Consider the following 10,705-nt stretch of genomic DNA (forward strand, 5'->3'; position numbering starts at 1 on the left):
AGCCTTCCTATGTAGGTTTGCAAAGAAAGCCTGGCATACTGTAAAAAAATTTAAAAAAAAATAAAAAAAGGGAAAAAAAGGGAAAAAAAAAAGGGGCCTTCTACAACCACCTAAAGCAAACCCTAAAAACAGGGTGCTTGAAATCAAAAGCAGTAGGGACTGCCTATCTTCTTAAGAGTCACAGCCCATTTCTTAAGTGAACACAAAAAAACTTTGTAAGGAATGAAGCAGCCTCTTTATTTCAAAATCAAGTCATAGCCTGGTGGGCCAACATTTTATGTAGCATACTCAGAAAATATGTATTTTCTCAAAGCGAAAAAGTATCTTTTGCATCAAAAAAGCTGTTAAGAAAGCTTATTTCTACCACTAATTGGCAAACAATGGTAAGTAGTGGCTCACTTCCAAAAATCAAGTAGACTGAAAATTAGAATCACTTATCTAGCTTATTTTGAAAACAGCACCATCCTATAGGTTTTATACATACATAAAACTGAGCTATAAAAACAAATGAGCTAAGAAATCTCCCACAAAATAAAGAAATTACGAGGTTAAAAATCTGCAAAAAACATCACATGTGCACACACTACAGAGCTTCCTTGGCTCATTCAAATTTTTGAAATGAAGGATTTGAGACAGAAATACATTTTGTTCTTTGTTTACTCCTAGTTTCAAGTTTAATCTAAGATTTATTATTTCTTTTTAAAATGTAAATAAAACAATCTTCTGTTGTTTCAAAGGCTGAAAGCCACTTCCATAACAGTTAACAAAAATTCAGTTGACAACCATAAAAAAATATTCTATTCCATGGAGAATATTTACCTCTGTGAAGAAGCAGTTTTTCAAGAACTCACCTCACACTGTCACCCTCTAGAATAAGATCCTTCCTGTATTCACCCTTGTGCCATAAATGGGTTTCTGTTTGAACTTGAACACTTAATTGAAATAAACAAAACAGCTTAATAAAATCACATTTTATAATTTTAATTGGATCAAACAAAGTGACTGAAAAAGCCCAAGTTACTTTTCAGCTTGATTTTAGAACACAAGTTTTAACACAGAACCACAAACACACCAAAATTTAAACTTGAAAGCTGTGCAAACAGGTACTCAAATCCTGGGAGGACACTCACCAAAACACTAGCACTATAGTTTTTCAAGTCCTAAGCTCCTGGTTTCCAAATCTTTAAAACGTTAACTACCTTACTACTGTTTGGTATAAAAACAGTCTAAAACTCTGGAGTAAAACAGAGATAGCATGTTGGCTAAGCAGGGATATAACTTACTGACATTAAAACTGTTTCTTTCACTACAACAACGAATTTTTACAAGTTGCCCCAGCCATCCTTTGTTCCTTTATATGCCTTCAGCATCCTCCATTTCCACCATCCTGCTCACAGACAGCCCCTCAGAATACCCAGACCAGGTGTGGCCTCATGCATCTGAAGAGTATCAAGATAAAAAATCCTGAAATACTTATTTCTTTTGATACAGAAAGAACAAGTCTTACTCTCTGTGTGTGCCATAGTCACGTATTAACCGCTGCAGATGTAGTTTTTCTTGGATCTGACCCAGATTATTTTCTAGCTCCTTATTTTTTACATGCAGTTTTTTCAACTTCTTGACTAACTGTTCATTTTCATCACTGAGCTGAAAAGGAAGAGAATTTTAAGAAGAAAAATAAGACATTTTCTGATTAGGTATTAATTAAGCTGATAATATTTCAGGTTAAAATTATCTCCCTTAAGCTTCATTATGATTATCTTAAACTATGGAAATATATAAAGGAAAATAGCATAAAAAGTAATTGGCTTCAAAAGTCAAGAAGAACTAAGACACAGTAACATATGTATTAAATGCTTCTATTGCAACTTCGCAATTTATTAGTGAATGATAAGGCTAACTGGTTTTGCACTAAAAAAAATCATGAAGAGACAAAACTTACAAGTTTCAATCACATTTCTAAACATCATCGCTTTTTAACCTCACAGAAGCCAAAAGGCTGAGCTACAGCTGCACTAGCAGAATGTCTTGCCTGCACAGTGGCTGAACCTCGTCCAGCAGCACCTGTCACTTCGTCTACGACCCAAACACAACCGACTTCACTGCCCTAACCTGCAGCGTAATAAGTACAACCTATGCTACCGACCGGTACTCGGCCAACAGAAGGAGGACTACCAACGACAAACCGCTTAAGCTACTGTAAGCGTGAGCTCTGCACGCGAAGGCAACGGCAAACATAGCCGAGCCCAGACCCGCCGTGCCCGAGCATTCCCGCGCCCTCTTCAGGGCAGGCCGGGCCGGGCCGGGCCGTGTCCGGCCAACGGGAGGCTGCCCCGCGCTGCGGCCGCGATCCGGGTCCCACTCACTTGCAGGCACCTGTGGACGGAGAGCAGGGCCATGGGCTCCCGAAGGGGCTGAGGCCGGCTTGCGCCCTTTCGAACGCACCCACCACCTGCGGGACCCAACCATAAAAGGTCCCCACCAAGCTGCCGGAATGGCCGCCCGCCGCCTCACGGCTCTCAAGCAGGCGCCTAGGAAAGCACAGCCTCTCCGGATAGGCTCTAAGCAGTACACGTCACGGCCGAGCGACCGCTCGCGGTCAAGGGCCCTGACTACACCGCCGCCACCTCCACCGCTACCACCCCGTCGCCAAGGAAACGGCAGCAAGCGGAGCACCGACCGCTCCGGCCGCACCCTGCGGGAGCGGGGAGGCGGAGGCAGCGCCCTGCCGGGCACGTCTTCTCCCTCCGCTCCGGAGCAGCGCGGTAGGTGCCTGAGCAGCGAGCGCCCCCGGGCGGACACTGCTGCGGCGGGGAAGGGCTCACTTCGCTGCTCACCCTGCCTTGTTTTCTCTCCCTTGAGGCAGAACTCTCCCACCCGGCCTGCACCGAGAGAGGAATCCTGACCGCGCTTGTGGGTGCTCCCGAATCTTCTTTACTGTGCCTGTGCACCTCAGCCTCTGGGGCCAGCGCAGAAACACCCCGTCTCGGGCTGTCTCTTAAACTGCCACTGGTTTTACCTGTGATTTCCTGTGACTAGTGGATACCAAATGCAGGGGACTGGGAATACTGCCCATCACAGATCCGCATGGATACAGCTGTCCATCACCACTCAACATGTTACATGTCTCTACAAAAGCATAATCTGCATCTGGGCCTGTTGCAATAGAATGAGGAATAATGGTTTTAAACTAAAACAGGGGAGATTCAGGCTGGATGTGAGGAAAATATTCATTACAATGAGGGTAGTAAAATAACTAGCAGAGGTTGTCCAGAGAGGTGATGCTTGCCCCATCCCTGGAGACATTCAGGACCAGGCTGGATGTGGTTCTGGGCAACCTGATGTAGTTGAAGATGTCCCTGCTCCTTGCAAAGGGGGTTGGAACTAGATGACCTTTTCAAGGTCCCTTCCAACCCAAACTGTTCTGTGATTCGATGATCAATCTCCCCATTCCATCACACCAAAAGCCACAGTATAGGCTCTTTAATGACTACCAGGTCAGGAGGTAACAGCATGCCTGGTAACAGTGCTACCCAGTGTATCCTTGGTGTTTGTCATACTTGGTATTACTGCTACTTGTTGGGGTTTCCCTTTGGTTTTTGTATTTTGCAGATATTTTTGACAGACCAGGCTGCAGGGCATACATGCAGGAAGAAAGCACCCTGCTCCCATGAGGGACTGGACTTACAAGTAACATAGCAACAGAAGGCCACAAGATCAACTGACAACAGCTATGCAGGTTTTGAGACCTAAATATTTTCAGAACTCAAAACTGTTACGAGTAACAGGCTGGAAAATTACACACAGAAAAGCTGGGAAATGAACCAACAGAGCTAAAAGGGAAACAAGAATTCCCAGTTTCTAGCCTAGAAGCAGCCATGCAGCCTTTCTTTGTTCTTCCATGGCTGACACAGGAATTGAAGATAGATGGAGAAAGCAGACAACAGCCAGGTTTCTCAACTACGCAGCTAGACCTGCAGGGAGTTTATGTAAGATTCAGATTTCATCAAACAAGTGCTGATCCAAATGACACCAAAAAAAAACCCTACTCATATCCTCAAACAGTTGGGAAAAGTTACAGCTGAAGCTCTTGTAGGTTTTATCACACACTTTATAATCAAACATTTTCAAAAGTGGTCACTGATTTTGAGTGGCTCCACTTAAAAACTGAGCATCCATTCTTCCAAGTTGAAGATACTTGATAGATCTGAACAAATGGCCCAAGGCTAGGTAACACGGGGCATTATATTTTGAAGCATCCAAAAATCAAAAGATGTTAGCCAGCATGCATGCAAAGCCCACAGTTTATACAAATGCTAAAAGACTTCTTGTGTACTTGATTAGGAAACATGTTCATCTTGCAGAGATACCAATAATACGTGATTTTTGGAAAACTTCTCTGTGGCAGTAGATATGAAATGCCACTAAGATACTCACTTTACACAGTAAGCAATTACAGCAGAAACATTTCCCTACACAATTACTTAGCTGGTTTGTTGAACACATTCTGTTTTCCTCACATTCTTGCTTCTAACTTAGCTTGGTGTAAACTGAGACACATTTCATGCTGATACACATGAATGAAAACGTCATCAATTCCAGGTGCTGAGCATGCTACTTACTGCCAAACAGCAGGAATGTGACCCATAGTGCTTTTCACCAAAATCATTAATTTACTTTGTCAGAAAATATATGAGCACAGGATTACTTGACACAATCCTACAGTAACTCCAGTCATAGCATTTCTTCCACACAGATTAAAGGACAGGATGTGTCCCTTCGACCCTCAGAAAGACCTACCATCCTCATGAGATTTTCCAGGAAATAATATTCCCCTGTGAAAATCTCCATGCCTTTGCAAAAACACATCAAAATTGCACTTGCCCCAAATTAATCTCTTTTATTCCATCCAGCAGCGACTTCAGAGTGCCTTTCAGGGTGGAAGTTGTCAAAGCTCATATGGTCTCTCTGCCTGTTATGTTCTTTGGCACAATCAGTGCTGCCAATCTCAGAGACAAATACCACTTGAAAAATCAAGGAACAATCTGGAACACAATGGCCAAAACAGGAAAAAAAGCCCTTTCTCCATCTTGTTTTGAGCTTCAGTCAGGTAGTAATAATCCTATTCGTGTCTAGGAGCCTTCCTTGAAACACAGAAAAGCCGTCTGGGTTTCCCAAGTCTTTGCACAACCACAGAGGACAGCTAAATGCAAAAGTTCAGAATTCAGTCCAAAACACGAATATTTCCTGCATACCAAGAGGAAAAGCAACAAGACCTGATTAGATTTAAGATGCCTGATTGCAGAATTAGAAACAATAAATATTTCCTTATAATATGTAAGAAGAAATCAATTTAATCTTAAAGCTGACAAAACCAAATAGAACTGATATTTATTAAACCTAATTATGCTACAGAGATCCCTACCACACATGCTGACAGAAGTTCTGTATCACCTTCAGAGACAGAAACATCAGGTTATAATGTTAGTTTGTTTCCAGGGGGGAGGGTATTATTTTTAGTATTTTCAGTGGATAATGTTCAAAAAACAACAGCGGCATGCACATGGCAGAGACAGTCTGCCACTTCTCCCTTCCAGGCCAGGGAAAAAGACCTTTACCACACACAGACGTGAGTCTAGGAAAAAGAGTAACAGCTTGTGACTGCTTTACCTTGTGCACAGAACCTCCTCCAGAGAAGAAAAATACGTCCTGGGGGAGACTCAAAGGCACTTGCACCCCAGGAAAGCCCTCAGCCATACCTCCTGGAAGATACGGCTACAAGGATGGTATAGATGTCAGGATGACAGAACCAGTGTGAAAACTCCAGAAAACACTGAAGGACCCGATTTTACCAGTACATCTGCCTGTCAAACCTGGAAGCCAAAAATCTCGACTTCCACATGAACCAACTCCCACGGCAGATCTAAAGGGAGTCTCTTGCACTGCATGTTTGAGTTCCCTTGTGGCAGGAAGAGAAACGCAGAGGGTGTTGAAGCACCAATCCCTGGGCTTTCTGGATGTGGAGAAGAAACGTGGTCACAATATGATTGTGCGTGACAGAAAGGGAACACAAAAAACATCTAATACACCACTTACTGCATTAATCAACTGTTGTGTCCTTAATGAGTCATTAGCAAGCAGTATGAAAAATGGTGCCAAGCGTTAGGAATTTCTGTTTGATGAAGCAGAAGCAGGATCAGCACAGTTTTTCTAAACAGAAGAGAGAGCATCTCCTTACAGTTTACCTTTCCTTCTTGAACACCCAAAAGGCAAAACAAAAATCTGGGCAAAACATCCTCTTTTATCAGCTATAGAACCTCTCACTGCAACATTAGGACTGCACTAAACTACAACATTGTAGTAGTTTGCACAAACAAAAAGCTTGTCATCTGCATTACCTCAAACTTCATCCTCCATGAGATCCTGATAAAAGCTCCAGAGAAAAGGGCTAGAGACAGTAAACAACAATTTTATATGACTAATCCAGTATAATCCTATGCTAGGTAAAAAAGACCATCTGCATGAATTCCCACTGAAGTGCTTTAATAACAGCACAGCAAGGCTCTGGCTGTTGTGCTGAGGAAATGCTCTTTTGCACTCAGGCTAATAATTCCAAAAGATTACCTCCTTTTTCTTCCCCAACCCCCTCTGTTTTTATTAAAGCTGCTAGTCACTTGCTCTCCCATTTAATTCCCTATTAAGAGATCATGCATCAAACCCGTGAAGTGACAAGGATCCACACTGGAAGACGTATCTTGCCACAGTGCAGCAGCCCAGAGGGGTTTACCTCTGCGTTGCCAGTTGCTCTGCTTCCACTCCTGCAACCACCCCCCAGTCACGAGCCCATCTGTATGCTGCATCTCTGCCCTGATGGCCTGAAGTGTCATGGGCCCACCAGGCCAAAAATAACTCACCCTTATGTTGCCAATCTAAGTCCATCTGAGCCACTTCAATCTTAGCCGCTTTATCCACTTGTTGGTTGTTCTGGTGCAAGAACTATAATAAAACAAACGGCGTCCTACTGCTAGAGAGAGATGATGCAGGAGGACCAAAAGATTTTCCCAGAAGCTGGTGCATGGTAGGGGCTGTGATATACCCCTCAACGCCATGCTCTTTGGCCCAAGTGTCTATAAGGTTGTTCTGGAAATGTGTCCCAATGTCTGACTCAGTTCTCTCTGGGGTGCTGTGTCACCACACATGATGGCCAGCGAGCTAGAGAGGTCACCCTCCCTCTGCAAAAACTACAACCAATTTCATTGTTATTACTGCAGTGTGCAATTGCTGTTGAAGAAGAGAATTGAAAGTTGTTGGCTGAGGCAATAATTAAAGCCCTTGCAGCAGCAGCAGCAGCAGCTTTGCCCCTGAGTGACCCTGCTTTCTGCAGCATGGACCAAGCAGACGGCGATGGGGATCTCTGGGTGGCAAGCAGAGCAGCCACACTGACGAAACACTGCATAGTGGTTCAGGACAGGAAGCAAAGGAGAGTATCACCTCCAACTGAGCCACACTTAAGTCAATAAGGGCTTCACACCCTGGGAGAGAAGGAAATCCATGACTACATTCTGTTTTCTGATCTGAGGTCAGAGGGAACAGGGCTTCCACTCCACTGAGCATTCGCTGTCTCAGGGAAGGAAGTCTGACCTCAACACAAATCTGATCAGGGCTCAGAGGAATCAGACAAAGCACCCAAGAAACACTAGTATTTCAAGTTCATCCGGGACAGGACTACTCCAAGTGGATGAGATTAAACACTTGGCGTGTGTGTAGGTTATGAAAGGTGTGTGAGAGGCACTGGCTAGCATTTAGTGTTATGAAAGATCAGAAGTTATGAAAGACCTTGCCAGTTACGAAAGATGAATGAGAGTCTAATCCAGCAAGGCAGAGAGCAGCCTCAGCCTGCTTGGAGGTGAACAAAATCACCCAGCAGCTCACAGGAGGAAGCTCCTGGAAGGTCTAGGTTAAGGAAGGCTTGAAAAACTACAGAACAGTAATAAGAAAGCTGTCAGAGACTTGTAGAATGATGAAGAGAAACACTGACATCTGTTTATAGGCCTTACAGGCAGCTGTATTTTGAAGGGTCTAGCTGCAGCCCCTGATTTTCTAAGAAGTATTCTTTCCTGGCCTTTTAGCCCTGTTTAAAATCTTCTACCTGCATAAGCCACACAGCTGGAAGGAATCTGTAAAAAACCAAGAGTTCACTGAGTTGGTATTTTAGCCTTAGCCTGACATTAGTTCAGCCTTTGGTGATCCTTTTACTAATATTCTATCACCAGAATGAAGAGAAGGGTGGGGAAATTCTACTGAGACAGATGGAGTCACTTATTTTCCAAATGCCACAGAGGACATACTCCTGCTTAGAAAAATATTGAGGAGAGCACCTCCCCCCCTTTGTAACAGTATTCCTCTGTGACAATTATTTTGTACAGTTACGTTCAGTGAGGATATTTCTGCATCCTGCCCTCTGCCCTATCATTTACACTGCGCTGTTTTTAAAACACGAGTTAAACAGACCTTTCTAATGCTCCTGTGGCAGTCTAATCACAACAAAACTCTAGGCATTGCAGCAGCCCTGAGACACATGGGAGGAAACCATCTGCTCTACATCAGAATAGTATCTATTTGGTTTCAGCAAAACGTATAACCCGTTTTAGTGTTGGCCCATTCAGTAACTAAAACTTCATCTTTCAAGGAAAAACACAGAAAACACTTTCATCATGGTCTTGAGATGCTTCCTAGAATGCAAAGCCCTTATTAGCTGTAGATTTTCTTATTTACCAAAGTTAGAGCTCTTATTACGACATCTCACCAGCACACGTTTACTCATCTGCCCCAGCACAGGAACTCTCTAGGGAAGGTCCTGAAGTCACCTCAAGCTATGCTGAGTATTGCACCAATTAAAAAAAAAAAACACAAATTTCCAAAACCAGGAAGAAACTGAGATTCAAGAAGAATACAGAGCAATTCCCGTACTATTCCAAATCACATTACATGTTTCTAGGGTTGTTGCACTTAATGAAACTAATCATACATGAGGACAGAGGAGATATGTGGGTGGAAGAAACAAGTTGCTTAGAAACAAAACAGCAGAAATACTGACAAAGAGTTGGCGAGGATTTCTTCAAATAAAAATTCACCATTTAATACCTTAAACAAACTTTTAAACTTTGGGTATTAGTTAATTCACCTTTCATTACTGGTTTTTTTTTCTGATTTGAAATGGGGACTAGAAAATGTTTTGCTAAGTAGACTGCCAGCCTTGCTGTCTTTGTGGCATCCAGTGCCACAGTGCAGCTCAGGAATTTAACAAATTAGCTGGATCCTTGCACTACAAACTATGAAGTTTTGTCACTTATTTTAGAAGGAAAAGGTTCAAGCCTTTTATTTTCAACAAAGCGTCTACTATTTTTGTGAACTACATATGGCAGCGGTGTTACATCCCTCTCATCCCCAAATCAGCTGTGTCCTAGAACATAAACAATAAAAGAAAATAGATCTAGACTTAGGGTCTGTTAGGTTAGATGGGATACCCAAGCCAATTAAACTTAGCCTAGTCCCTAGGAAACTGTTAATTTTGTATTCACAGCAGAGATGGCAAGTAGTGGTGTTACATGATTTCCTTAATGCAGATCTGGTAACCACTAAAGCATCTCTATCCTAGCTCAGAGAGGTCACCGCAAATGAAACCCTCACCCACACAGCAGGTGCTGAAAGACAATAATAAATTTCAATACTCAGTGTATGTACCATGTTTTCCAAAAAAGCTACGCTAGCTGACTCCGCCCCTGGACTCTCTTTTGCTCCAATCAATGCCAAGGGGGCACCAGAACAAGTCGTTTGGAAAAGCCTCACTTCGGTAGATACACGGTGTGTTCCAAGTACAGGCTGGTTACTCTGTGGTGTAAGCACATAAGCATGTACTTAGCGTAGGCCACCTTTTTCCTACAAGGGGGATGTAGAATCGCTCAGCTGTCCCCCCCAAGTCTCCCGCTCCGCTGGCTCAAACACATGGTAATTTAGTTAGCCCTTACAGTTTCTGGAACAATCGCTTCTTAATTCTCCTCATCCTTGACAAATCCAAAATGACATACAAAGCCAAGCGAAAAGCCTAAGGGACAATGTATTTGTTACCATACCAATTCCCAAGCACTAAGAAGATGCTGAAATTAAAGAACTGAACTCCCTTTCCACCCCCGAAGCCACATTCTTGAAATGGCCGATGCTAGCCGCCGGCTTTCCCCCAAAGCCCCGGTAACGCTGACGGCCGGCCTCCCGTTCCCGGGATCGCCCTTCGCTCTCGACCGTGGCTCCCGGCAGACCGCTCCCACGGCTGGGCCCTTGAGAGAACGGCGGCTCCATATCTCGGAAGAAACAACACCACCACCTTAGCTCCGGGCTGGGGGCACGGCCCTGCCGGTGGTCATCGCCCCGGCGCCACATCAGGCGGGGCGGCCGAGCCACGGCCACGGCGATGGCGGCGGCGCGGGGTGGGCCGTGCCGGGCCGGCGGCCTCCCCGCCACATCCTGCCGTTCGCGGCGCGGCTTCGGCGCTCCTCTCCGTGGCACCCCCACCACCACCTCTCCCGGCCCTTCTCCGCCCCGGGGCTCACCTACACTCAGCGCCCAGCCGCAGCCAGACGCCGCGCCGCAGCCCCCCTTCCCCATTGACCGTGGCGCCCGCCGGGCCGCCTCCCCCCGCCCCGCTCCC

The 10,705-nt window shown here is 44.6% G+C and overlaps 1 protein-coding gene across 3 annotated transcripts in view; it reads right to left on the bottom strand.

The window, feature by feature from the left end:
* Window positions 1–10,703, bottom strand: part of MPPE1 (metallophosphoesterase 1) — a 29,497-nt gene extending 18,794 nt beyond the window's left edge. The window contains exons 1-2 of one of the 3 annotated variants that reach the window (XM_061448849.1): window positions 2,147–2,296; window positions 1,508–1,647 (exon numbers count right to left, since the gene is read on the bottom strand). The gene's annotated coding sequence lies outside the window, so the exon portion shown is untranslated. Of the gene's footprint in view, window positions 1–851; window positions 933–1,507; window positions 1,648–2,146; window positions 2,297–10,607 lie in introns of those variants that run through there. The other 2 variants (XM_061448852.1, XM_061448850.1) reach the window with 2 other exon arrangements.
* Window positions 10,704–10,705: the final 2 nt, after the last annotated feature.

The sequence above is a fragment of the Pezoporus flaviventris genome, unplaced genomic scaffold, assembly GCF_033815535.1.
Source record: "Pezoporus flaviventris isolate CSIRO_AGI_PZ_B2104156 unplaced genomic scaffold, CSIRO_AGI_Pfla_v1 ptg000007l, whole genome shotgun sequence".
Classification (NCBI taxonomy): Eukaryota; Metazoa; Chordata; class Aves; order Psittaciformes; family Psittacidae; genus Pezoporus; species Pezoporus flaviventris.